Raw genomic sequence first — 26548 nt, forward strand, 5'->3', positions numbered from 1 at the left:
CAGCACAACAAACTTAATAGTAATAGGTTTGCCAACCACACTAACTTTTATACTTTTCTGAGTACTGGTGTGGAGCTCAGGTTTTGATAGCAATTGTCTCAGTAACTATTTGCTGGCTTGAGTTTGTGTAATTGTGTCACAACTAAAATGGAATAATGTGCTGAAATGATCAAAAATGAGAAATGTGTGAGTACTAATGACCAAACCCACCACAGAAAATGTAGGGAAGAGTTCTCAGAGCTGGTGGAACAATACTATTGCAATACACTGTTGATGTGACTCCAGCCAATATCTCCGCATGATGCTGCAACACACAGTGTGCACGTAACAGCCCAGGGCAAGTTTAATCCCAACACCTCTGCACCACATCATTGCACAGCACAGATATGCCAAAGAAGTCAACATGGGGCCAGTTGGCACAGCAGCTGGCACAGACACTCTTACCTGGCTGACAAGCCCTCAGTGGCAGTGTAAGGGAAGATCATGACACAAGGTACACTGGCCCCCACCATGATTACAATCAAACTCCATATCAAATCTCATGAAAACTCTTACATGCCTCCTATTTGTCCTTTTCTGCCCAAGCTACCTATAGCAGTTATTTATGACTTCATTTATTTTAAGGAGATTCATCCTCTGAACCAGCTGTTAAACCAAAGGCGACCAAGCAACCACTCAGATGGGGAATAGGATCAACAGGATTACAGATCTGGTTGAAGTCGAGCTATCAGGAGCTGCAATAATTAGGTTGTATGGGGACTCAGCTTCATGCCCAGACCAGCATCATCATTGGAGGAAATGGTAATTCTGCTGGAAATTTGTCATCTCTTTCTTAAAAACCACATCAGGAGATTTCTCTTCTCTCAAGCACGTCTTGTGATTGTAGCCGCAGAAATACCATCTAGCGGGTGGAGAAAAAAGGCAACCTTGAACTAAATCCTTCTTTGTTTTGTATAGAAACTGGCACACGAATGGTAAACTATAATTTTTATTATATTTAAAAGCTACTTAAAGATCATATTCACATGCTGTTAAATGTGTTATTAATTTTGATAAGGCAAGTGTGAATACAATTTCACCGTTATTACACAAATGTGTGAAAGGACAGCTAGAGCACTCATCACATCAAAAATTAGTCATATTTATTTCTATGTAAAAGTTATTTAAATGGATGTGCAAATCTATGTGACTATACATGCATTCTATAGATTTAATATATATTTCATATATATTTTCATATATATATTGTATCTATCTCTACAGATAGTCTCTATACTTATTTAAACAGTTATTTATATACCTGACCTATGTGATTTTTGCTCAATCTTTCTATTCTGTGACATACTCAAATGTGACTTAAAATCACTATGATTTGCCATTTGCTTGTAAGAAAAAGTTGTACCTAATTATGAGCTTCTCATCCTAAAAAAAAAAAATAGTGTGAATTTGACTCTGAAGGAAACAAAATAATTCAATGGCTTTAAAAGACTAGATTTTTCCAGCTATTTATTAATATTAATAGACTACATTTTCACATGCCACAAATAGAATAGAATCATAGAATGGTTTGGGTTGGAAGGGACTTCGGGCAAGAATATCCTGAATGAGATCAGGTTACCCAGGGCCCCATCCAACCTGGCCTTGAACACTTCCAGGGATGGGGCATCCACTGCTTCTATGGGCAACCCAGTGCCTCACCACCCTCACAGTAAAGAATTTCTTCCTAGTCTAAACCACCCTCTGTCAGTTTAAAGCCATTATCCCTTGTCGTGCCACTTGTAAATCTTCTATCCTTGTAAGAACTTCTCCAGGGTCTTAAGCTAAACTCTATCAACTTCACCAGAAGTAAGGAGGCCCAGCCTTGAAGCTCCTCTTTGTGGAAGAGTGTTGGATACACTAAATAACAATACCAGCGTGCATTCATGTCTAAACACCACCAACAAAACACAGGTGCAGGAGCAGCTGAACAGAAGCTCTTCAGCTGCGCTCGGTGAAGGCTTTGACAGGCACTGCATAAACTACTGGATGACAGCCACCTCTGATTGCAGTGAATATTTTGAGCTCAATTTGAATCCAGAAAACACTGTCTGAGGCAAGGGATCCTTATTCCATGCTCCAACTAGTTTCCACTACTCACATGAGTAAAAGTTACTCAGCTGAACCGTCCCTTGGTCTGTTACCATATGCAAGTTACCAAAGCGTGAGGTGGCTTGGTAAGGTTCAGATCACTCATAGATGACGCCATGATGATAAATCTAAGGCACGTGTGCTGTGCGGATGACTTTTTGAAGAGGAAATTGCACAAACTCTAAAAACGTATTGTTCTTCTAAAATCTTCCTTTTCAGAAGTTTATACCAATTTTGGCTACTATCTCTAGCTAAAATGCAGAGATAAAAGAGGGCCAGGGCTATGACAAGAACAACTTGGCTTCTGAAGGAGCAGTGGTTGTTTTCAGTTATTACAAAATTGTATACAGCTAGTACAGCTTATAGCCTTCTTCATTCATACAGATGGCTCTCAATGAAGTGTGTTTACATATTATTTTCCTAGAGAAACATTTTGCTAGAACCCAAAACACAGCAATGATCCTGTAAGTAAATAAAATTATTTACTCAACAGCACATGAATGGTATTGTTATTGTGGCAAAATCCACTGATTCCTGGAAACCCACTGGAGATGATTTCCGATATGCAGGGTTTATGGGATGCAGGATGTTTATTTAGATGCAGGCATACCCGAAAAGGTTGCTAAGGAACTAGCAGATATATGCATTTTTTGCAGATCTGACATGTAAAATAGATCCCTGTTTCTTGGATTAGGCAAACTGAGAAAGCTATGTGGAATGAGACACTCACAACAAATTCTCCTTATTTCCCTTAATCAAGAAACCCCTGAGAACTATAACTATGAATAATTCAACCTTTCACTAACATTTGGTGCAATTAATAACAGTACTTTAAAGCTGCTAGCTTTGTTTATCTTTTTATGCATAATTAAAGAGTGTTGATATTTAAGTTTTCAGCCAAGAAGCAAACTAGGTTTGGTTTTGCTGGCAGCAGCTGCTCCTGGCCTAACTACAACATGATAACCTGATATTGCCCATCTCAGGGCACGTGGTGCAGTCAGCTTTCTTCTCTGCCACCACTCCTGTTCACGCTTAACTGTGCTGGAATTCTGTGCTCTGTATGAATCAGTAGCTGATTGTCTTCTTTCTCCTCCCCTCTTCTTTGCCACACATGCACTAGCAGTTTGGAGCTGTGGTCAGAACTTGCCTAATTTTCTCAGGGGGTACCAGTCACCGAAGGCATGGTTTCTGCAAAGCGATTTTCTGTTTCATGCTTTCCAACAGTTTCAAATGTAAATATAAAATAAAGAAATCTGAAAAACAGACAGATACAGTGCATTAGATTTTCTGCTCCTGTTATTATATGGATCCCTGGCTTCTAAGGCATAAAAGAAATCCAGAAAAATTCCCTTTTTAAAATATGCGCTCCAAATTTCTATGGTGTTACTACATGCTTTGTCATTTGAGTTTCCTTCTGTCTCATCAGAAAATTCCTCTAGCAGATTAGTTTATTACTTTTGCTGAAAGGAAACTTTCCAACAATGTCTCTAGTAAGAGATTTCACATAATTTTACACTTTTCCCAGTGTTTTTATTAATTAAAAAAAGAAAAAAAAGTGATGTTTAATTTCCAGCACTTTCTGGTTATTGGGAAAGTTTTTAAATTAGGAACCAAAAGCAACAAATGAGTGATTCTGTTTCTTCATTAGGTCAGAACTTAAACTGCTGAACTCCAGATTTAATAAGACTACAAAGGCTTTCCTTTTACATTTTCTAGAACTTAGCTGGTTTCTGACCACAGGGCCCTTTACATATGTTGAAGTGGCATACATGGCTACATTAGCATCACCATTTTAAGTCCCATCTGCATATATGAAAGCTATCACCTTTTTCAGTTTTTCAGACTTTTAAATCCATCTGAACAAAGAGAAAAGTCAAAATATGGCCATTTTTTCATCAAATTAAACAGTCAACTGCAGCCAGCGCCCTACAACCTCAAAACAGCCCCTTCTTCCAGAACTAGAGTGAGAACAGACTTCCTAGGTGTAGTCTCAGCCAAATTTCTCTCATGGAATTCAAACGTCCTTCTGGGGTAAACTAGCTAACTGCATTCAGTAATTTCTCATTTTCTTGTGAGAGCCCACTTTGTAAAAGCAAAGTAATTACAGGTAGTAGGGGCATCCAGTTAGGATCTACAGCACTCAGTTGCATGTATTGACACTCACAATTTGGTTCCCAACTTTTCCTGTTTTCCTGGTGATCACGCAGCCCATGTTCCTGAATCCCTTCAAAGTGTTTTCAGAGATGTATGGATGACTGAGTAGTCCCTGTCAATCTGAGAAAGATTTTCTCAGTAACGGTGGAATAAGGGAGAAGGGAACATGGTGTTTTCTGTGGGCCCAGTCTGGATTTGTGCTTCAAGAAAGTTCACTGAACAGAGAAATAACACATTTTGTTTTCATTCATTATGTTCATACTTTGACCTAAGCTTGGAGAGAGAAGTCTATGTTCAACTATTTATATCCATGGTTCTGTGCTTTGAAAGGTTGTTAAAGGGTCTGAATACCCGTGAAAACAACTGACCCCAGCTGGAACTTTGGGAACAGAAAGTCAGAGTTAATATTTTCAAACATGACCATGTCATACAGAATCAAAAGTCTCAAAAGTTACAAAAGGCCACAGGACCAGAAATAAAAAAAAAACCAACAAAAAACCAACAAAACACAACAAAACAATCAGACTTTAGGGAACAATAAAATTCTGAGCCCTTAGAAGGGCTAAGATGATGGATGGGCTTCATATGGTGCCCTGGTTCCTAAATCGCTGAGTAACATTTGAAATAGTTTTTGGTTCTAGAGGTCACTTAGCTACCTCAGAATATTTTTCTCCCAGATACTAAATATGTGATTAAAGAGTCAGTTGCCTGTAAGGCTATTGGCTTGTTTCCCTAACCCAGGAAGGACTAACATCCTGCCAAAATCTTTTTCAGTCTTTTCCCTCAGGCTGACTTTATTAATTCAGGGGGAAAAAAAAAAAGAAGAAGAAAAGAAAAAGAAACCATCTCTCACAAAACATGAGCTGCAGGGGCCATTTTCCCATGCTGCAGCTCTCCTTGCTCTAAAGCCAACATCTCTCCTTTTATTCCTCATCTTAATGAGCTTTCTCAACTCTTGGTAAGCACTGTCTGACCTAAATGAGTCAGGCAATGGGCAGAAGTTTCCGCCTCCTGGGCCCCTTGACCCTTAACGTAGCTGCCTCTCCTGCTGTCGTGCCTGACCTCAAACTCCAGGACTGGCATTAAGCTCTTTAGGAAATTAGCACAGTAGACATATAGTTAAGTACCTACTTGGATATCCAATTTCTAGCTTCTGTTTTTGAGAACTTGCCTGCTGTTCTCTCTGCTGAAAGGCAGGATGTGGTTATTGCTGGCATTAAATGTTGTTCTGCATCCTTAACTTCTCATGGAAGGGAAAAAGTGAGCAAGGTAATCCACAGAGTGGAAGCAAGCTGCTTGCATGGGGCTGTCAGCTTGCTTAGTATTAGGTACCTAGAGCTGTACTGGTACCAACACATGCTTTATAAAGTTGCTGCTGCTTCTGTTGTAGCATTTCTGCTCCCTAAAGAGAATAATTGGCCAGTTTTCTCAAAACATGGCCTCAGTCTCTAGAGGGCAGGTAGAACAGAGACCACGTTATTACAGTGAGCCACAGTCCAGCACTCTGTCATTTAAATGTCATGAAACACAAAGATGGATGTTGCATAAATATCAGTGTGGGCAGAACAAAGACCCCCATTCTATAGGTGACCAACAGTGCACACAGTTTTAAGGGAAGTGCTCTAAGTCACTATGATGTATGGAGGTAAAAAGCATAAAGAAGGCCAACTTTGCCCTCCCAAACGCTGCCAGTGTTTCCCAGGCTCACACAAGCAGGTGCCCAGCAGAGCAGTAACAGCCTTCAAAGAGCTACCCTTTCCCCATCTCAGATTCACTGTTACCTCCTACTTTGGGATGCTGAAATCTCCTTTTGTAGGTCTGTTCTCCACAGCCAATATGTCCATAGATCTATATACCAAATATTTCCCTCTCAGTATCTGTCACCCCTATATCACACCTTAATAGCATGACCAGCCACTTGCTTTTACTTTTTCTAGTGCAAGGATGTCACCACCTACAGTCCCAAGACCTGAGAATGTCTCTAGCTTGTTATAGTTTATATTAAAAGAGCAGTTAGGCACTAATGCTCTCTGTAATTGCAGAAGAAGGACTGTGCAATACAGTATTTCATGTTAAATAAACCTCTATGTCTTTTAATGCTGGAGAAAGGAATTTTTTTCATTTGTTTTTGTTTTAATCTGGTTTTGCTGACATTGAAGTTTAATGGGAGGGAAAATTTTAATGCAATTCAAAGCAGGTCTTTTTTAAAGCAGGCACAGGAGATCAAAAAATATACCCTATGCAGGCAATAACTTTTAGCTAGAACAGCTGGGAAGGTTTGATCAGATTCTAGCTCTCCCAATGGGGTGAATAGAGAAGGAAGCCAGAAAGACAAACTACAGGGGAAAAAGGAGGTTTTTTTTGAAGGTATTGTTCTAGTTCCTTCCCACATGCATCTGCACAAGGGCAATAAAAACAAATTACTAATCTGTGCTCCTTGTTCCTACCACGAGTTTGAGATTTTGTGTCATTTGACAAGGGTTGCTGTCACTTAATTTCTAGAGTGCATTAGGTGAAAATGGCACTTTGCAAACAATTTGAAAAGATAGACTCTACCTGTCCCAAATGTTCTATAGTCTAGGGACAACTCTCTACAAGTCCTGGGGCTCTGCAGCTCACATTTATGCCACAAGGACTCAGGACCTCTCAGGAGTCAGCACTATTTCAGCTGGATCATTCTCTGAATGAAGTCCATGGGAATGTTGCCAACGACTTCACTAGTTGAAGGCACAAACTATAATTCAGAGGACCAGGATGTCAGAGCCAGCAGAACAAACTTAGAAGGCAGAGAGCAACTCATGAAAAGGAAAAACTGGCAGAGTGCATAACTCTTCTGTTTGAGGTGGGACTTCAGCACCTTGGGACATAATAACCGGGATGTAGTGTGGAGAGGGAAGACTGCGGGAACAAATCCATCTTGTGCTACATCCTTGACTAATTCCTTTGACTTCAGCAGGAGTTACTGGTCTGAGTAAGGCGAGGATTTAGAGGTGCATGTTCCTATACAGCACAATGCATGAACTGTAGACATTTACAAGCATTTCAGACTAACACCCAGCCTCTTAAAACCAGGGAACTGGCCACTTGGGATTAACCTTGCAGTATGATATTCATTATTCACCAGCATGGCAATCTAACAGAGACTGACTATGAAGTCTGCTATTCATTAAATTGCAGTACAGCATCTCTGAGGCAGCCCGTGGTGCAGCCCTGTGTGAAAGCTTATGTAAATGTACTATAAAATATGATGGCAGGAGGGAGGGACGTATCTTTTAGAAAGGACACAAATTCTGCACAAGCGGTGGCTGGCCTTGCAGGGATCTCTGGTAAAGATGCCAAGTAATGTTTGGCTTCCAGGTCAGACAAATTTTTTTTATCCTAAATCTACTCATGCAAAGACACAGCTTATAGCTTGCAGATGGCTCATTCTGCTGATCTGCCAGTATTCACACTCAGAGTGTGGAATTATATCACATGAGCAAGGGGATTGCTGTCTTTTTTCATGGCTTTGTTATTGCAGGCAAAAAATACAGCTAACCAGAAAATAAGAAAACGGAAAGTACTAAATCATTATTTTTGGAGAGATTTTAAAATTTAATTTAAAAAGACAAGGCAAACATGAGGTCCCAGTCAAACACTATCTCCTCCTTATATGTTTATCAAGACAGCCAGAAAATGAGGATGGATTATATATTTTAAATAAAGGATCCACTAACACTATTAGGCAAAAGTTTTTTCTCACTCGGGTGATTACTTGCATTTTTCATACTTTGAAAAATTCCCTGAACAATGATGATCATTAAGAATAATTGCTAATGTTATAAATACTAAGAGCCTCGAATTCATTAATAACACCAAGGAAAACAAATTAGTATGAATGCTTAAATTCAGTTCCAGAAAAGGAGAAACACAATCTATTTACACGATATTATAATCAATTTCAAAATCTCAGAAGAGTTGCACTTTTGGAGACCAGAAGCGATTGTATTGATTTATTGAAATTATCTGGGGATTGTACCAATGTAGCACGGGAAGGCTGACATGTGAAATCTGTAGTCTGTAAAAAAACACACAAGAAATCCATTGATGTTATTTGAGCTAAAGAAAAAGGTTAATCTGTCCTTTGGAAAATTATTTGGTTTGATAAAAGCTATTCACACATTTGTGATGAAGTAGTTGGGTGTTCTCATCTGAAAATGCATTTTTTAAAAGAGAAGGGCTAAGAGTTTCACAACAGTTGCAAGACAACAGAAATATGGAGCCACAAGAGATAGTTCAGCAAAGGGCCACTAAGATGATGAGGGGACTAGAGCATCTCTCCCACGAGGAAAGGTTGAGACAGCCAGGACTGTCCTGCTTAGAGGACAGAAGACTCAGGGGGATCTTATTAATGTATATAAATACATGAAGGGAGGTTTTGTAAAGAAGAAGGACCCAGGTTCTCTCCAGTAGTGCCCAGTGACAGGACAAAAAGCAACAGTATAAACTAAAATACAAGAGGTTCTATCTGAACATCAGGAAACACTTTTTCACTGAGGAAAAAATGAGGATGACTGAGCACTGGCACAGGTTGCCCAGAGCAATGGAGGATTCTCCACCCTTGGAAACATTCAAAAGCTGTCTGCAAATGGTCTGGGCAGCTTGTTCTAAAGGACCTTGTTTAGGCAGAGGGGCTGGACCAGATGACCTTCAGAGATCCCTTCCAACCCCAACCAACCTGTGATTCTGTGATCCATCATTTCACAGCATCACAGAATATTTGGAGTTGGAAGGGACCCACAAGGATCATCAAGTCCAACTCTTAAATGAATGGCCCATATGGGGATTGAACCCACAACCTTGGGGTTATCAGCCCCATGCTCTAACTGAGATAATCTCTGATTTTTCTGTTTGGGTGGGTTTTTATGTAAGTTTGTTTGTTTGTGAAAGATGTTTTTTAACTAAAATGAGCCCTTTTTTGTTTGGATGAGGAAAATGATAAGAGCAAAGAGATCCTTTTATCCCCAGTCTTAGCATACTACTTTAAGCTTTCTCAGTTATGGTGCTGACACACCGTAAAGTTCAATCCCCTGTAGCTGTGAGGGTCATTGACATGGTCAGAGGCCTCCAGACAGACAGACAGACCTGCTGATGACAGACCTGCTAATGGAAGATGTAGCTCTTCAGACCACAGGTTGCCAGGAGTTCCTGATGCCTCTTAGCAAGGTTGGGTTGATAAACATTTCTTTTGCAGAAGCTGTGCAGTGGTTGAGGAGCTGTGTCGCCAGGTGAAGGAGCTACAGGTAGAAATGGACAGGCTGTGTAGTATTCAAACAAATGAGCAAGACATCAACCAGTTACTGTTGGAGATGCTACGGTCTCAAGAATCTTGGGAGTTGGGAACCTCTACTGTGGCAGAGAAGCAGGTGAACTCAGAATCCTGCAGGGGAACTAGTCAAGGGTCCGATGAAGATGGACCTGGAAGCAGGTCACAGCATGTGCCAGGAGGAAGGTTCCTCCTCCTTCTCAGAATCTGCCAAGTAGGAATGGTACCTTCTGTAACAGGTGTGAGGCTCTGGAATCAGAAGGCCAGACAACTGATGAGGTGGGCAAAGGTCCTACAGGGATAGTGGGGTGTCCTAAAATGACACTACTTGTACCCCTCATCATGACCTCCTCTGTTCAGAGGAAAAGAAGGAGAGTTGTAATAGGAGACTCCCTTCTAAGGGGAACAGAGGGCCCGATGTGCAAACCAGACCCAGCTCACAGGGAAGTCTGCTGTCTCCCAGGGGAGATAAAGGACATTACTGGAAAACTCTCCAGTCTAGTGGGGTCCTCTGATTGTTATTCACTACAGGTTGTTCAAACTGCCACTGACAAAAAAACAAAGTGAAGTGTGAGGGCAATCAAAAGACACTTCAAGGCCCTGGGATGATTGGCAGAGGGACCAGGACCACAGGTAGTGATTTCCTTGATTCTTCTGGTAACAAGGAATAGTATTGATAGGAATAGGCAGATCCATCAGGTCAATGCCTGGCTCCAAGGTGGGTGTCAGCAGAAAAATTCCAGCTCAGCATGTTCTGTGATACTGTGAAATTATTTCACCCTCTTTCCTCCATTCATCCAACAAACTGAAAGATTAAACTGCCCCTTCTCTCAGCATCATTGTAATCTGGTGTGATTCCTTATTCAGTTTTCATTTCAAAAAAATTCCCTAAAGTAATTGGCACTAGCAAACACCCTGTTAGATGCATTCTCCTCCTTTTTGCCTGTATTTCCATGTCTTTGGCCTTGATTATATACCAAAGGGAATTAATTTAACTGAGCTTGTGTGCTCAGCTTGAATATATGTGAACTTGGCAACACAGAGTGGCCTAAAATGTGTGAAAGGAACCAGCAATCCCTGTGACTTGCACCGTATAGTCCTCAGGCTCATTAGGAATCTTTAGCCAAGGATCTTTGCATGTAATAATATACGAAAAATAAAGTGTTTTCTTGAGTAGTTAAGAGTGGAGTTCACTTGGACAACTTTGCAGGATTTTGTCATGCTACATGTGGGAAGTAAAGAGCTGTTGAGCTAAGTCTACAATGAGGTTGCAGGATAGATGCATTTGCAGGTGCTTGATTCCAGACAATGAGTAACACGGGACAGTGAAGTGGCATTAACTTTTTACTTGTGTTTCCACAGTCCTTAAGATGGCCAGTCCTAGACTGAGGTCTCCATGGCAATCAGCATCACACAAAGATTAATATGATGATTAGAGCTGCAAGAGATTCCAATTACAATATAAAGAAAGTTATTAATGCTTAACAAATGGAGATTCAGGGAGTAAAAAGAAACATGGAGAAAATATTGATAAAAAGGATAAGCGGTGGACAATAGACAAGTTTATGACATTTGGAGAAATGTAGGAAGGCAAGGAGAATTTTAGAGGAGACTTTGAAATGTAGGCAATGGACTGGCTCTGAATGTTTCTGTTTAATTTCTCCTAAAAATGAAGGGCAGAATAAAAGAGATCATAGGAATAGTTTGAAAATTAACTTAAAAGAAGTAGAACATGAACTAAAAGACCTTAAAAGCCAAAGTACCTGTCCAAGCAATGCAAATAGGAGGGGTGCCATGGTTTAATTAAAGGGATAGAAAAATCATATTTGTAGCATTACCTTTAACATAGGTACAATACAGAAAGTATTTTTCCAATACTTCTCTTTGCAAAAACTGTGTCTTCTCTTACAGCAACCTTGCTAAGAGATCTTGAATGGTGAGAAGGTGGTAGCACATAAGCCTTTAAAACTCTGTTAAAATTCTGTCTAAGATACAAAGATATCATATAGATTCTGCTCTAAGAGAAGAAAATTAACCTATTTGATAAGCAAAAACTACTTGGAGAGAATTTTGGTACATCCTTTGTCCAAGAAAGAAAGCTGCAATAGTCAAATCATTTTCAAATTCCATTAAAAGAAACATATTTTAAGAGAGTATTGGGTCTCCTTTTCCCCCTATTTTTATCTATGCCAGGTTACCAATCCCTAAAGAGGATAATAGTTTCTAGAGCACTCCTTTGGGAGATTTCAGCTAGGTGTGGCCTAATTGTGAGATGTGCCGCCACACGAAAGCTTCTGCAGGGCAAGGAGCAGAGATTATGTTTGCATTTAAATCATTCTGTGGTAGGCAAAACAGTGGGATTTGTAACCTGAAATGGTTGCAGCACCCTTCCAAATAGGGTTTAAGTGACAAAGTCAAGTCGGGATATGCAGAATGAGGAAAATGTTACAAATAATCCATGTGGAAAATCATGTCCAAACACCCTCAACTCCAGTTGTGAAAATTCTTGAGAAGCATAATGAGATACTGGGGATCAACAGGTCTATGGAAAATAATGAACAATGACAACGAGGCAGCCTACTCTAGAGCCAGATTTCTGATCCATAGCTCTTGTTGTCCCTGATTCATGACCCTCTTTACCCATCTGTGAAAGAGGAATAGGGTTATTTTACAGGGTAGGGGATTTGAACCTTAATTTGTTAACATTTCCAAAAGAATTGTGAGATCCTGAGATGAAGGGGCCAAATTTAATGCTCATTGTTCAGGCTCTAGTCTTTCTGTGCTCAGCCAGAACTCCCACTGAGACTGGGAGCTGAACAACGATTCCTGAAGTTGGTCCATTTTTCCTAGGAAAATGAGACAGTTGCAAAGTGCAGTTCGTTTGCCGCATTCATTCAGTACCCTGGAGATACAGCATTATGGTTAGTTACATGTCTCAGAAAGCTTCTTCAGCAATATTGCAGTGGCTTTGAATTCTTACAAGGCTATGCAGTCCAAGTAAAACAAAGCTGCTGGCAAAAGTAATAAGCCAGCACTCCACACCTGGTTAAACAGCATTGTTTTTCAGTCTAGCACCACGCCAAGTTCTCAGTGTCCATGTTGATGCACAGTATCCGAGAAATGCTTAAAGTGAAGGTATTACCACAGCAGCAGTGAGCAACTTGCTCTGCAAGCAGGTATGCCTAACACTGTTTCCAAACTCAGCAGCTTTCAAGAATTAAGCCCCTCTCCACATACACACATACACACACACAAAACAAAACAAAACAAAAAAACCCCAACAAAAAAAAGACCAAACAAACCCTTTCTCAAATCCCAGAGGTGATGGAATGTAAATAAGGAAAACTGAGCCCTTAAATGATCTGCACATGCACACACTACCTACAGCATTTTTGGTTGCTAACTGTAAGCAGCTGCCAATTTCCCTCTATGCTCAGACAACTTGCTAACTGATCTGCAAGTCCCAAAAGTGTGTTATCTTTAATGTGCCTCTAATTTTGCTAAGAGCCTACTATTTATACTGTGTCATTTATTTACTTGTTCACCTTCAACTAATTAAAGCTATCCTTTTTTAAAAATGCAGTGGAAAAGAAAAGCACACACACATGTGGGGGTGTGTGTATGCGTGTGTGTGTGTAGAAAACGCAATCTGTTCACTTAACTGGATGAATGTTACAAAAGTTCTGTTTTGCTTGGAAAAGCAATGCATGAGTAAAAGCTCCAAAACCCTAGCATTATTATCTCTAATTACAATTGGCAATATGTGGCAATCATAATTATTCATTTATGCAAAATATCTTACAGTGTGTCTCATTTTTTATTCCCTGTTAAAGGATGGCTTGACAAAAGAATTTAAAAAAAAGATTATAGTGCTGAACATAATTGTGCTAAATGCTCAGTCATTTTGTTTAAAAAATACTACAAAACTAAACTGCTATTTCTGCAGAGACAGAAAATAATTTAACAAAGATATATAGTATACTCTGCAGGTAGCAATCCATCTAGAAAACATATTTCCCTGAAAAGGAGAGATATTTCACAACAAAATTAAGAGTATAATTTTTGCCATTTCTGTCTTACTTAAAAAAGGAGGAAGGAAGGAAGAAAGGAATTCGGAAGGAAGGAATTCGGAAGGAAGGAAGGAATTCGGAAGGAATTCAGAAGGAAGGAATTCGGAAGGAATTCGGAAGGAATTCGGAAGGAATTCGGAAGGAAGGAAGGAAGGAATTCGGAAGGAAGGAAGGAAGGAAGGAAGGAAGGAAGGAAGGAAGGAAGGAATTTGGAAGGAAGGAATTCAGAAGGAAGGAATTTGGAAGGAATTCGGAAGGAATTCGGAAGGAAGGAAGGAAGGAATTCGGAAGGAAGGAAGGAAGGAAGGAAGGAAGGAAGGAATTTGGAAGGAAGGAATTCAGAAGGAAGGAATTCGGAAGGAATTCGGAAGGAATTCGGAAGGAAGGAAGGAAGGAAGGAAGGGAGTCTCCTTGTTTTAATCTAGCATATGCTTCTCCTGTTAGTAAAATGCAAATTTGCAAATAGTCAGAGGAGAGACCGTGACTATAATAACTCGCTACGGTTCTGCAATATGACGCCATTCTATTTTGATTCTACCACAGTACAGTAAGCAATTGAATAAGATCAAGCACACTTCATGACCAAAAAAATAAGGAAAGACAAGTTCACGCTACTCACATAAGTAATCTCTATTTAATGCATGTATTTCTAGTAGAATATCACCCTAATTTATGGTACGCAGCCAGTAAAAAGGCACCGTTCATGAGAGTTGCCAGTCACCCTTTAATCAGGCACTAGAGGTCAGACACTTTAGAGGACCACCTCCCCATATAAAAAGGACTCAGATTCAGGATGCCAGGTCCAGAGATTCAGTCTCAAGAAAATAAATGCTGAGAAGGCTGCTTATTAGGAGAAACTGGAAAGATACTCTAAAACCTGCCTGAAACAGACAGGGATGTTTAATCCTGACATGCTGCACTGTCTGTCCGTATATATTTCCTTTCCACGGGACTCCTGGTTTGATATATGCGTGTTGCAGGATCCCCACTGCAACACTGCACCAGATGAGCAACCTTTATTTTTGGATCCAATCCCACTCTTTCTTGAGGAACAGCCTTCCCCCCCACCACCCTGATTCCTCTCTCAGAGCAAAACTGAAGGTAATGGAACTATTTCTGTGGAAAGGATCATCCACCGAACCAATGGGGTTTTTTGATGGCTAGACATTTAAAAACTTTTTCAAAGTGTCTAAGATATATAAAAATGTCGGAGACTTTAAAATCAAATAGGAAGCAGATTTTTTTTTTCCTGTGCTGATGGTGTTGATTAGAGCAGAGGAAATGGAGATCACCATTGGAATGCATGGGAAAACCAGGCTTCCAAAATAATATGATAAGTTGCACTACGTATTTTTACCAAATAAGAATTGGTCAGCTTCGCAGAGTTGTTAAAAGAGTGGAATTTTTCTCCCGACTTAGTAAACGATGACAGAAAATGAGGGAAACACGGCAGAAAATCATACATTAAAAATTTAAAGCAAAATAAATTAAATCCAAATCTGAAAGAAACAAAGGACAGTATTGCTATTACTTTCCACTTGTTTTTACCATCAAACACAACAAATGATTAGCATGTGAGCTTGTCTCTTTTTTTCTCTCTTGAGCACCTGATTAGGATGCAGGAGATACTAAAGCCCAGTAGTGATTTCTTACTATAGATAATTCATTGTGTCTTGGTCCATTACCACTAGAAGACTTTTTCCACCCTTCACACAGAACCAGGAAGAAACACTCTGTTCCCATTACAGTAAATGTCAAAATTCATTTCTTAATCAGAATACAGAGCTCTGTCCTGTGTCTGCTGTGCATATTGTAGCAGACAGCTCATGCCTGCTCAGAGGTCTGGGTTTGCTGACACCATCATCATTTGCTTAACACAGCACAACACCTACATGAGATGTCCTGATTACAAAAACCAGACTGTTACATTGTTCCACACTATGATCCACAAACAGATGACTCAAACACTAGGACTCTAGATGTACCTTTGGAGTAATGAGAAAGAAACCTTTCAACTGTCACTGGGATCACTAAGGACTGTTTGTATTAAGTAAAGCAATATGCAGAGTACTAAATTTATTGCCTTAGGAGAAGTGTGCAGAATACAGAATTTCCAGCATGAAGAAACTGCAATTTCTGCATCATTCTTCTAATTTTAGGAGGAAGTGGTGACCTGTCCAAAATTAAGAAATACAAACCAAAGACTATAAATCAAGAAAAAATATTTGGAAAAAATAGTACCATTCCTTTCAACATTTCCCTTTAACTTAAAGCAATAATTTAGGCTTTCTTCTATCCAAATGTTTCATGTACTTCAATAAATTGGTCAGAACTGCTTCCCTGATGGTCAGCTCTGTTACTAAAACTATCTCACGGCAGTCAGAAGAAAACATACAGCATATTTATTTTCTCCTATAGACCTGGCTTCCTGGCCAGGCAATGTATTCCTTATGGCATTCAGAGAGTTGTAACACTCATGACATAAGACTGAATTAAGACAAAAAAAATCATCAGTGAACCGCAGGAAGAGTAGGACAATCTCCAAGACCATGACTACAGCACAGACTGCAGACCTAAATTACAATTTCTAACAAGATTGTAGCTTGATACTTAAATTAATTCAGGTCAAATGTTACAATGAAAAATATTCTGTCGTAAGGAGAAGTTTCCTCAAAGTTTCCTAAATGAAACTTAAAGTATGCAATACAGTAGACTGTCCATCAGAAAAGCATATTGATTGGCATTTCTAGGCAGGTTTTTAATACAAAGTATGTTCTTTCCTCTTCCCTTTATAAAATAAAGGCTGGCTGGCACAGAATGTGAAGATTCATCATAATATGGATAATAATGATTGTAAAAATAATATATACATTTTAAAATTACAAAAGCCAAAATAATTTCATTTTCATATATCTCAAAATGACCCTGCAGATTACCTGAAAGCTTTTTTCCATCAATATCTCTGTGATTTCTCAAGCCACATTCTTTCTACCAATATTATAGCTGGTAACAGGCTCTGCAAGCACTAGTCTTTCCCTCTCCATCCAAGACACTAATTTTTCTAGCCTTAGAATCATTGTCTTAAGTTATACATAAAGTTAAATTCTACCTTATACAAAATACAGTAGTTTTAGGTGAGTTTTTTTCCTATATGTCTTGTTAGTACAGTGTGTCTCCAGAGTATCAACAGGCCTGTTTTTAAAGAAGACTGTTAAAGCAGTTCTCCATATCTTGGAGATGGTTTTCAGAATCATAAATTATATTTATCCAGTTTTTTATGGTATTATATATAATATTTGAAAATGCAATCTGAATATTAACTAATCCATCCTCTGGCTGGGAATTAATTAGTCTTATCTCAGTTTTTCATATGTGGAAAAAACACAAAAGGACTAATATCAGAAATGGGGAACACTAAATGAAATCCACAGGGGCTTGGTGTAATGAATTAGGTAAAGCACATGGGTTATGTCAACTTAAAGGTGATTCCAAAGCTCAGGCTTTGGACCTTTTACTACAAGTCCCTGAGTTTTACCCATAGGGGCAGTACTACCCAAGTCTGACCTACCTACTGCATTTTCAGGTCTTCAGTCTAGCTCATTCAAACTCTCTCTCCTAGCTCCTCAGAGACTATTTAGCTCCTCTTGGAAATAAGCAAAGTACTTGGTAACACAAGCATACAAAATCCTTCATAACTTCTTACAATAACTGAGCAGCACACCAAGCAATTACAAACTAAATAAAGGTTAGGAACTTTCCTGAAATAAAATTGACACCTACTTTTTCAGATAAACATCAAATAATGAAGTAATATTTAATTTACTGATTAGTTTCCATTTTTTTTTCCCCTGGTAGAAAATCATGCGAATGGAATAGCTTGATTTAGCTCGGCAAAAATCAGCTAATGGAGGGCAAACAATTTCTAACTCATAAAAAACATGTGCACTTCAACAGTAAGGGTTTTTTTAATCTTTCCATCATAATTTCCTTCTTCTAGATCCTTCACAATCTAACTTCAAAAGGGAAAACTAGGCACACATTAGGACTGGGACACTCGGTGTATGTAGCTCTGATTTGCTTCCAACAAGTACCACAGTGCACTGGCACTGTTCAGAAAGGGATGTAACAGCCAGGTGGATGTAACTGTGTCCCACTAACTCAAGGGCAAGCCTTCCATGCACTGTAATGGGGCCACACTTTGTATCACTCACTGTCCCATTTAATAAGAAAATATGCCTTTTCTTCTAAGAGGAAACAGCTTCCCTTCAGTATCAGTAGTTTAAGGATGATATAAGAATGGGTATGTTTGCAATTATTTGGCTTGAACTGTACACTGAGGACTAATAAACAATTACTAGCTTGGCTTAACAGTTTCCAAAAACACAAAAAAAAGGGTTCTGAAGAATCATAGGTTACCCAGGGAAACCTTACTATAATTCACTGAGAAGCTTGCAATTTCTTCAGTTTAGAGTTTGAAAACAAAGCAAAACAAAGATTTGTCATGTTTCATATTTCCAAGCCAGTATGTATACACTCATGTGGTTTCCATCTCTGGCAGAGTGTAAAGAGGAAGTAAAATGTCAAGTTGTTTATTTCTGCGCAATTTTCTTATCTCAAAATAACACCGTGTTTCCTAAATCCAATCTGTCTTTAATAATAGACAGAGGAATTCCTTTGCTCGGCACTCTTGCTTTTACAGAAATCTTATGATCTGGGAAGAAAGGAGTTAAATCTCTTTTGACAATTTTGTCAAAACCAAAAATGTCATCTGAAACAGCAGCCTTGTTTTCTAGGGAAATAAAGAAATTGTTTGCCTTTAGTTCAGTCTATATACCACATTTCTTACTATTTTCTCTTTCTTTATGTATTGTTTCACTGCATATGAAAAAGACAAAAGGACACCTAGAAATTCACTCTTCATGATCATAAGCTTTCACTTAATAGTATGAGAATAATGAATATGCTTAAATCAGCAAGTTGTTCTTTACCTCCACAGAACAATCTTCATTGTCAAGTATGTGATCAAAGTTCCCTGCCTAAAAGTTGAGAAGCCACAAGTTTTTATTAGACACCCTAGGCCTGATTTCAAAGTGTAAAAGTCAGCTACCTCTTTCTTTTTGAAAATAAGTATATATTTCAGCATGTAAGCCTGTGCTTCTGCCCTTTTTAACTGTCTGTTTCAGAGATTAATGAAATGTAGGAATACATAAAAGTTCTCCATGCTTCCATATCCTTTGTTCTTAAATCATATTGCAGATTAAAGTTATATCACTTTTATTTTTTAAAAAAACATTTTCAAATCTATCTAATCCAAATTTGATCTATTTATATGTCTTTCTATGTCCATACTGCATGCATTTTCAAATGCACATGTAAGTACCCACTTCCTCAATCCTTAACACTTATTAAGGGAGATTTAGCTGCAGAGCATAGAGACCCAGCAGTCCCAAGGAAAAATGAAAAGAGAAAAACATTCCTTCCGTTGTTCCATTTTAATTCCAGTTGCTCTATCCAAAACACTCTACCTATCTCATGCATTTCGACAAAGAGAATAAAAGTTTGTGCCTCTTGCAATCATCTTTGACCTTGTGGCTAACATTGTCTTTCTGACCTTTGTATAGGGTAGCCTCCGATGACGGTACTAGACTTTAGCACAGGGCTATGAATCTCATTGTCTCTCTTGCATTTACAAACATGTCGCTTCCCACTGAGAACAAATCCCTTAAAAGTGACAATACAAGACTCTAAAAGGGCTGACTAACAGATAGAAGAGGAGCAAACTCTCCTGAGATAGCTAGGAATAAATACAAAACTGCAGGATGAAGTAAAACCTTCACGGACCAACACAGACCTTCTTTTACATTTAAATTCCTATCCTACTTGCAGAAGCATGATTAAATGATTCAGGATTGGTTCATTAGCAGAAAGGAGTTGAACACAAATGATTGTGTTCACATTTAGTGTCCTTTACCACCTAGTCCAAAGATAAAAATCTGTGTAGGTCATGGATTTTTTTAAACACATTCACAGCCAACAAGAACATTTCAGATTAAACACATGTCTGTTTCCTTTTGCTCTATATCTCTACCCATAGGGCTAACAGAAAGTGAGAGTACCTTCCCCTGTAAACATGGAAGATACTTCTGTATCTGAAGACCAAATCATTCTGTTGGTGTCTACATGTTGAGATTGTAAAGCTTGCGATGTCAACAAACCAAGTTTTGCAAACCACCCACAAATTTCTTGCCCATGTGTCTGTTTTATCATCCCTCAAAAATGGGCTGAATTCCTCTCAGTGCACACAGGCAAATGGGGCACAGGAATACCCACAGTGAAATGCTTTTTACCTTTATTTAGCTTCTTAATACTTAAGCAACTTGTTTAGGCCAGACAGCCAGGCTCCCTCAGTATCAATGGGTGCAGATGCAGGCACCTGCAGGGGGTGATTCATCTTCTTCAAAGATAGGGGTCTAAACCAGGGCTTACAGCTGCCTTCTGGAGGTGCCTATCTCTCAGGTTGAGTATAGTGGGAGCCTAGATGACTAGCTGAGATTAGGTGCCTAATTTTTAGGCAGATAAGTTGTATTGCCTGAGGTTGCATGAGAAATTTGTGGCAGAACCAGGGTTTGAACCCACGTGTTCCACATGTAGCTGGTAACGAATAATTTAGTCAAATCCAGGGCTTTTTATACAAAGGATTTGCGTGTCCACAATAAGTTATTAGACAAGAGACACACACATCAAAAAGTCTAATAAATTGGTTATTAGTCACCAATCTCCCACATAGCTTAGCATATGAAAAACCTATTTTTAATGTCTAAAACAGGCGATAAGAAATTTTACCTGTGGTCTGCCACCTTCCCAATGAGTGTCCTAACCACATTGGTTGTCAGGGATCTTCTGAGAATTCTGCACTATAGTTACAATAATTTGCTATTTATGAAGATGGAAGGACACAGACAGTTACATCAACACTCATAAAAACAGTGATAACAAATTCTTAAGGAAGAATTGCATGGGACATGACTGAGTTCTTGGTAATCAAAAAAAGTCTTCTCACTTAAATGCTGCCTTTTCAGATTAAACAAGTTCAGCAATATCCAGGTAATTCAGAAGGAACCTCTTCACACATATTTAATACTCCACCCAGATTTCTCGCATTTCTGGCCAATGGAGGATACAAAATATTACCCTGAGAAACCCAGACCAAATGGATAGATGGCCACATTTGTCTGACATGCTTAGACTTAATTTCTACAGTTTGAAGAGTTCAGTAGAATCTGCAGGGATTAGTACAAATACAATCATCTAGACACCAAACCCAACTGGATTGTGGGGAAATGGCCAGATTTGTTCACATTTATTTTACACCAGCTGCATATATTATAGTTTCTACATTTCTACATTTTATTTCTCAGCTATTTTTCCCATTTGATCAAAATATGTTGGCCTCTTGGAGAACTAATTATGTGATAAAATGGTTCAATTTGTAATTCCAATATTCAATTATGACTCAACAACATTATTGCTTCCTATATATCATCTTTTTTGTGCCTGTGTAACTCCAAAATAGGTTCACTGCTCTCTTTTCAGGTTCACAGAAATGCAAAAACCACTGAGAATAAGATTTACATCAGTCTAAAAGCTAATTTGGGATAAAACTTAGAACTCCCTCAAAACAAATCTTTGCAGAAAGAAAGTTCTTTCTGATATGCAACACAAATTTTAAGATTTTTGTCTTGAAGCAGTGCAGATCTTTTATGATATATTAATAAAGTAAGAATATTAAAGAACTTGGAATAATTTACTCTGGTATGTTTAGAGGAGACTTTGTCCTTTTGATATTTTTCTACTTTATTTTGAGATACTTTCTACCCTGACACTTGCTCAGTCTTCAAAAAAAAGCCAAAAACCAAAACCCCAACACACAAACATACAGAATTTTTCTCTTGAAGTCTTAGTCCCATCACACGAGGATCTGACAAAATAATTTGAAAGTGGGTAACGCGAACAGTTTGCTCTCAGAATCCCATTCACAGCAACCTGAGGCAATGATTTAAATGCTATAAATAACCATTTGATTTCTTTTTCATGCTATAAATAGCCATTTGATATCTTTTTTATCTAACTACTCTGATATAAACAGCAATTCTTAATCCTGTCAACAGATCAGGGAAGTGGCCTGGGAAGGGAAGACAAAGAAGAGAGAAAAGAAAAAAAAGGAAAAAGGGAAAAGGAAAAAGGAAAAAAGAGAAGAGAAGAGAAAAAAGAAAAGAAAAGAAAAAAGAAAAGAAAAGAAGGAGAAGAAGAAAAAAGTCTGAAAGAAATCAGAAAGAGAAAACAATAAATCCGAACAAACAATAACAAAACAAAAAAAAAAAACTGGGAAAAAATGAGGAGAAGGGAGAAGAGAAGAGAAGAGAAGAGAAGAGAAGAGAAGAGAAGAGAAGAGAAGAGAAGATGAAAAGAAAAAAAAAAGGAAAGGAAAGGAATGAAAAAGAAAAGGAAGGAAAGGAAGAAAGGAATGAGTGAGTTCTTTGGGAAATGCTGCCATCTATGGAGTTCCAGTCGACACTGCTTTCTGCGGAGATGTCAAGGAAAACCACAAGCAGGTTACCTCATAACGTGGTTAGTCCAGTAAATGACAGTTTTTTCATCAATAAATAATAATATAAATTATAGCTTTGGCTATTAGGTTAAGTTGGCACTAGCTTCTACCAATTATTTCTTGGATGTATAAGCAGCATTTGTAGTTATCTACGGCAAGGTTTTCCTGTGATTTGTTGGGGGCATGTATTAATATCAACATTTTATGTTGCTGTGTTTTAATTTACACTGATTTCCAAAATTTCAGCACATACAAGCAGAAGTCCTTCTTGTCTTTCCTCACATACATATCCCCAAGCACATTATTACCTGCATTCTCGAAATGGCCATATAAATAAGCAGCTAATTATAATTTTCTCATGTTACCTATACTATATGTAATAATTAAAGTATTTGACTCTTTAAAAATACTATAAACACACACATCATTCCTTCTTTCTTAGAATTTCTGCTAATGATACAGCAGGAACTGCACCTGTCGGTAATACAAGCAGACAGAAGGATGATAACTTTGAAGAGATAGAAGTATTAGAACTATTTGTCAGCTGTAACAAATAATAACCACTTCAAAAATCCAAGTTTGGAAGCTACTCAGATCTTCAGGAAAAAATGGTCGTCATTCAATACTGTGAAGATCCAGAAACCTCTTTATCATGCTCACTAGAGGACTAGATACAAATGAAAAGCAGGGGTCATACTTAAATTGTGATTAAGTGACCTATTTAATCATTGAGGTAGGCATAAGCGTAAACAGAGTATTTCTAGGGCTGATGAAAATCTGGACCCCCAAAGCTATCTTGCATCCAGAGGCTGTGATGTAAAGACAGAAGAAAAATAGTACACGGGAATTCTGAGATGTCTCTTTTAGACGCTGCTGCTCAGGCCTGTTTTCCAAAATCACAGAATCACAGAATCATAGAATCAGTTAGGTTAGAAAAGACCTCTGAGATCGTTGAGTCCAACCCATGACCGAATACCACCTTGTCAACTAGATCGTGGTCCAAAATGCCATGTCCAGTCTTTCCTTAAACACCCCCAGGGATAGTGACTCCACCACCTCCCTGGGCAGCCCATTCCAATGTCTGATCACACCTTCTGTGAAGAAACTCCTACTAATGTCCCTAAACTGTCTCTTGCTTACCATAGCCTTCCCTTGCCACCCACTGCCACTTGTGAAATGTCACCAGCGGAGGTACTTCCCATGTCTGGAAAAGCATGGTAGGAATAAACCTCATTCGTGCCTGCTCTGAAAGAGATGGCCAGTTCAGCTCTCATCCGTGGAGGTCAGCCATATCAAAGAGAAGGACATCAGTGGAATGAAAAAAAGTATCAGCCCTACACTCCCTGACAAACAGCAGCAATGTACCTAGCAAAACACTTACTTTCACATTCTCTTACTCTATCCAAATTGCTCAGTGCCAGCAAGTCTTTATTATCCTAATCATGAGTTAAGCTATCTGCAGGAAAAGTGTTGCCTCTTCCACTTTGACCCCCTGCAGTTCCTTTTGCAAGTGTTTCCCATCTTTACACACTATATTGACTTCAGAGGGTGACACTTGTCTAGTAAGCTGTGATGGAATAACTACCCCTTGAGCATAAGCATCAGAGGACCAAGTTACTAAACCTCTCTCCCTCTGCAGGTCGTTCAACAGGAAGATGTTGGAATCAGTGAAGCTACATTAAAAATGAATTGTATTATAAGCAAAATAAGACTCAAAATGAAGTTAAAATTTACCTCCTACAGAAAACTCTGCAGAGGTCAAAGATGAGAAACTTCTAGAGAATGCCCAGAGGCAGAGGTTGTTTTAAGAAATTCATCCTCCCCTGTTTGACTTCCAGCTCCCAAACACATACCCTATACCTGTGCTTTAGTGGTGAAACAGTGGCCAAAGTCCATTAGCAGCAGCCACAGCCACACCAAGTTCCTAAATGCTTCCTTCGTTGCACAGCTGGTAAGGCAGCCAGATCTACCTAAGGTGCTTAGAAAGGTGTGGCAGCTCTATTTGTGTGGCTCTTGGTGACAGAAATTCTAAAAGATGGTCCTTCTGGGTTTTCCTATTTGCCAGTTCACAACGATCATATGAGGTATGAAAATATTTTCCAGCTCACAACATATAACCATAAGAGGTGTGACAATAACCACTTACTGCTTTTGGAATGATCTTGTTTGCATTGAATTCAAACCCATCTGAACAATGGTGGCACACATAATGCTGCCCATGTTGCAGTTGGTGTTTTATCGAGAGGCTTGGAAGGGGCCCAGTTTGTTGCACATCCCTGAAGGAACCTCTTTCTCACTGCGCCCCAGCAGAGAGGCAACCCCAGCATGCCAGGTTATGACCATGGCATGAGGACAGACGGAAGAGCTGCCAGGCTCTGCATGTGCTTTGGGGAGGACCACAAGCCCTGGGGTTTAGTGGCCATTGGACTGAAGGCCACAACAAATGAGACGGTCTCTAATTGCTCTCCTGTCTACCTCATGCAGAAATGACAGCAAACAGGTGGACAGTGTGGGTTGCAAGCACTAGAAGAGGATGGGGAGTGAGGCAGTGGTCTCCTTTGCTGAGGAGCGAAAAAACTGAAGCTGTGGTTCAGGTTTATGGCTGGGTTCATAAGCACAGCTGATCAAAGGCAGCCAAGACTCTGACTGTGAATACTCAGCCATGGTCACCTCCTTCATTATTCTCCACTGTTAGAAATCAATCCCCTGTGCTGAGGGGTGTGGACCATTTTTTCCACCATATATTGCCATGTAGGTGCAGAATCACCCACCAACCTGAAATGGAGCATCACCACTGATAATTTGTTTAAATAATGTTGGGAGCTAGGGCTGGGGAAGGCGGAATAAGTCCCATTGAACTCACTGGCAAATAGGGATATCCATTCATGAACAAGAACGTGCACAATTCATGTCTATTCATCACTCGTTGCATTAATTATTTGGCTTTTTCAAGATTTTCTGTCACCAGAGAGGTCAGGAAAAACTGTTACTGAGGAAACCAATCACCATAAATGAGGCAAAGTGAACAGATCACCAAAACCTTGCAGGCTGAGAGAAAACGTCCAAATACCTGTTCAACACCTGTAGGTAAAGAATCATGTATTGCTATTATCTCACCAAGGAGAAAAATGCCATATTTATCATCTAATGCAGTTGAAAAATAATTTGGCCAGTATGAAGAATCTGAGATGCACTCTTTTAATGAAACACATCCTTCCCACACCCTATTTCCCCTGTACTGCAGAAAGACTCCCATTTCTCTGCTTCGCTGCACAGATTCAGGTGTGCATTTTTATGTAAGCAAAGTTTCTTGGCTGACAAATCTCCCTCAGTCATTGAGGGTAACTTCACATTCCCAGAATGAGCCACTAAAGTTCTTGTTGCTGAAGGTACTGTACACTACAGTATATGTCTTGCTCAAGAATTCAGATGTCACCCACCTGCCATTAGGTACAATGAACATTTTTATAGCCAGCGCAGCTGCCTGGAAGGCAGAACAAGATATGAATAACCATTGCCTAGCCCATTTTGTTCAGCTTTGAGTCTTCTACATTGCTGAACTGCTTCAGATATTCAGATAGAATAACTAAGACGGGATCATATGTATGAAATGGCATCCAGCAGGAATACTAAGTGGTAACATACGTGAATAAAAAGTGATTACAATAAGTATGAGCCAAATAAATTAATATTTTGCCTAGGATAGGATTCTTTACGTTTGGTAACTATTGCTTGTGCTGATGATATAACACATGCTGACACCAAATATCAATTCTAGGTAAATCCAATTAAGCCCAGAAGCAAAACAGCTGGATTAGCAGTTCACTGCATAAATTATTTTTCTTCCATTTACTTTGTCTTTTTGCAAATGAGCCTTTTAACATAAAAAAATTTAGCACTCAGGCTCCCCTTTGCTTATTAATCCCAGAAGCCTAAAATGAAGAAGAAGAAGAAAATGTATTTTCTTCCTTTGTTGTTTGTGGTCATATGCTGCTCAGCTCCCTTGTGTAGTCTCCCCAGACTGTAGGTAGTTTTCCTTCTTCCTTGAATAAGTCACTCACATAGCACTTACCATGGTGTCAGACCAAGAAGTTCACTTTTTTGTTTTTAATTTCCAGATGATGCATTGATGCATGGATGGGTTTTTTTGTTTGTTTGTTTTTTGTATTTTTTTTTAATTTCCTGATTCTATAGAAAATTAATACAAAATTGGTAAGGCTAGAGTTGAACATGCTTATTATTGCTTTATTCCAGTTGCAACAACATAGACTACATAGGAGTTGT

The sequence above is a fragment of the Corvus hawaiiensis genome, chromosome 1 (genome assembly GCF_020740725.1).
Source record: "Corvus hawaiiensis isolate bCorHaw1 chromosome 1, bCorHaw1.pri.cur, whole genome shotgun sequence".
NCBI classification, from domain to species: Eukaryota; Metazoa; Chordata; class Aves; order Passeriformes; family Corvidae; genus Corvus; species Corvus hawaiiensis.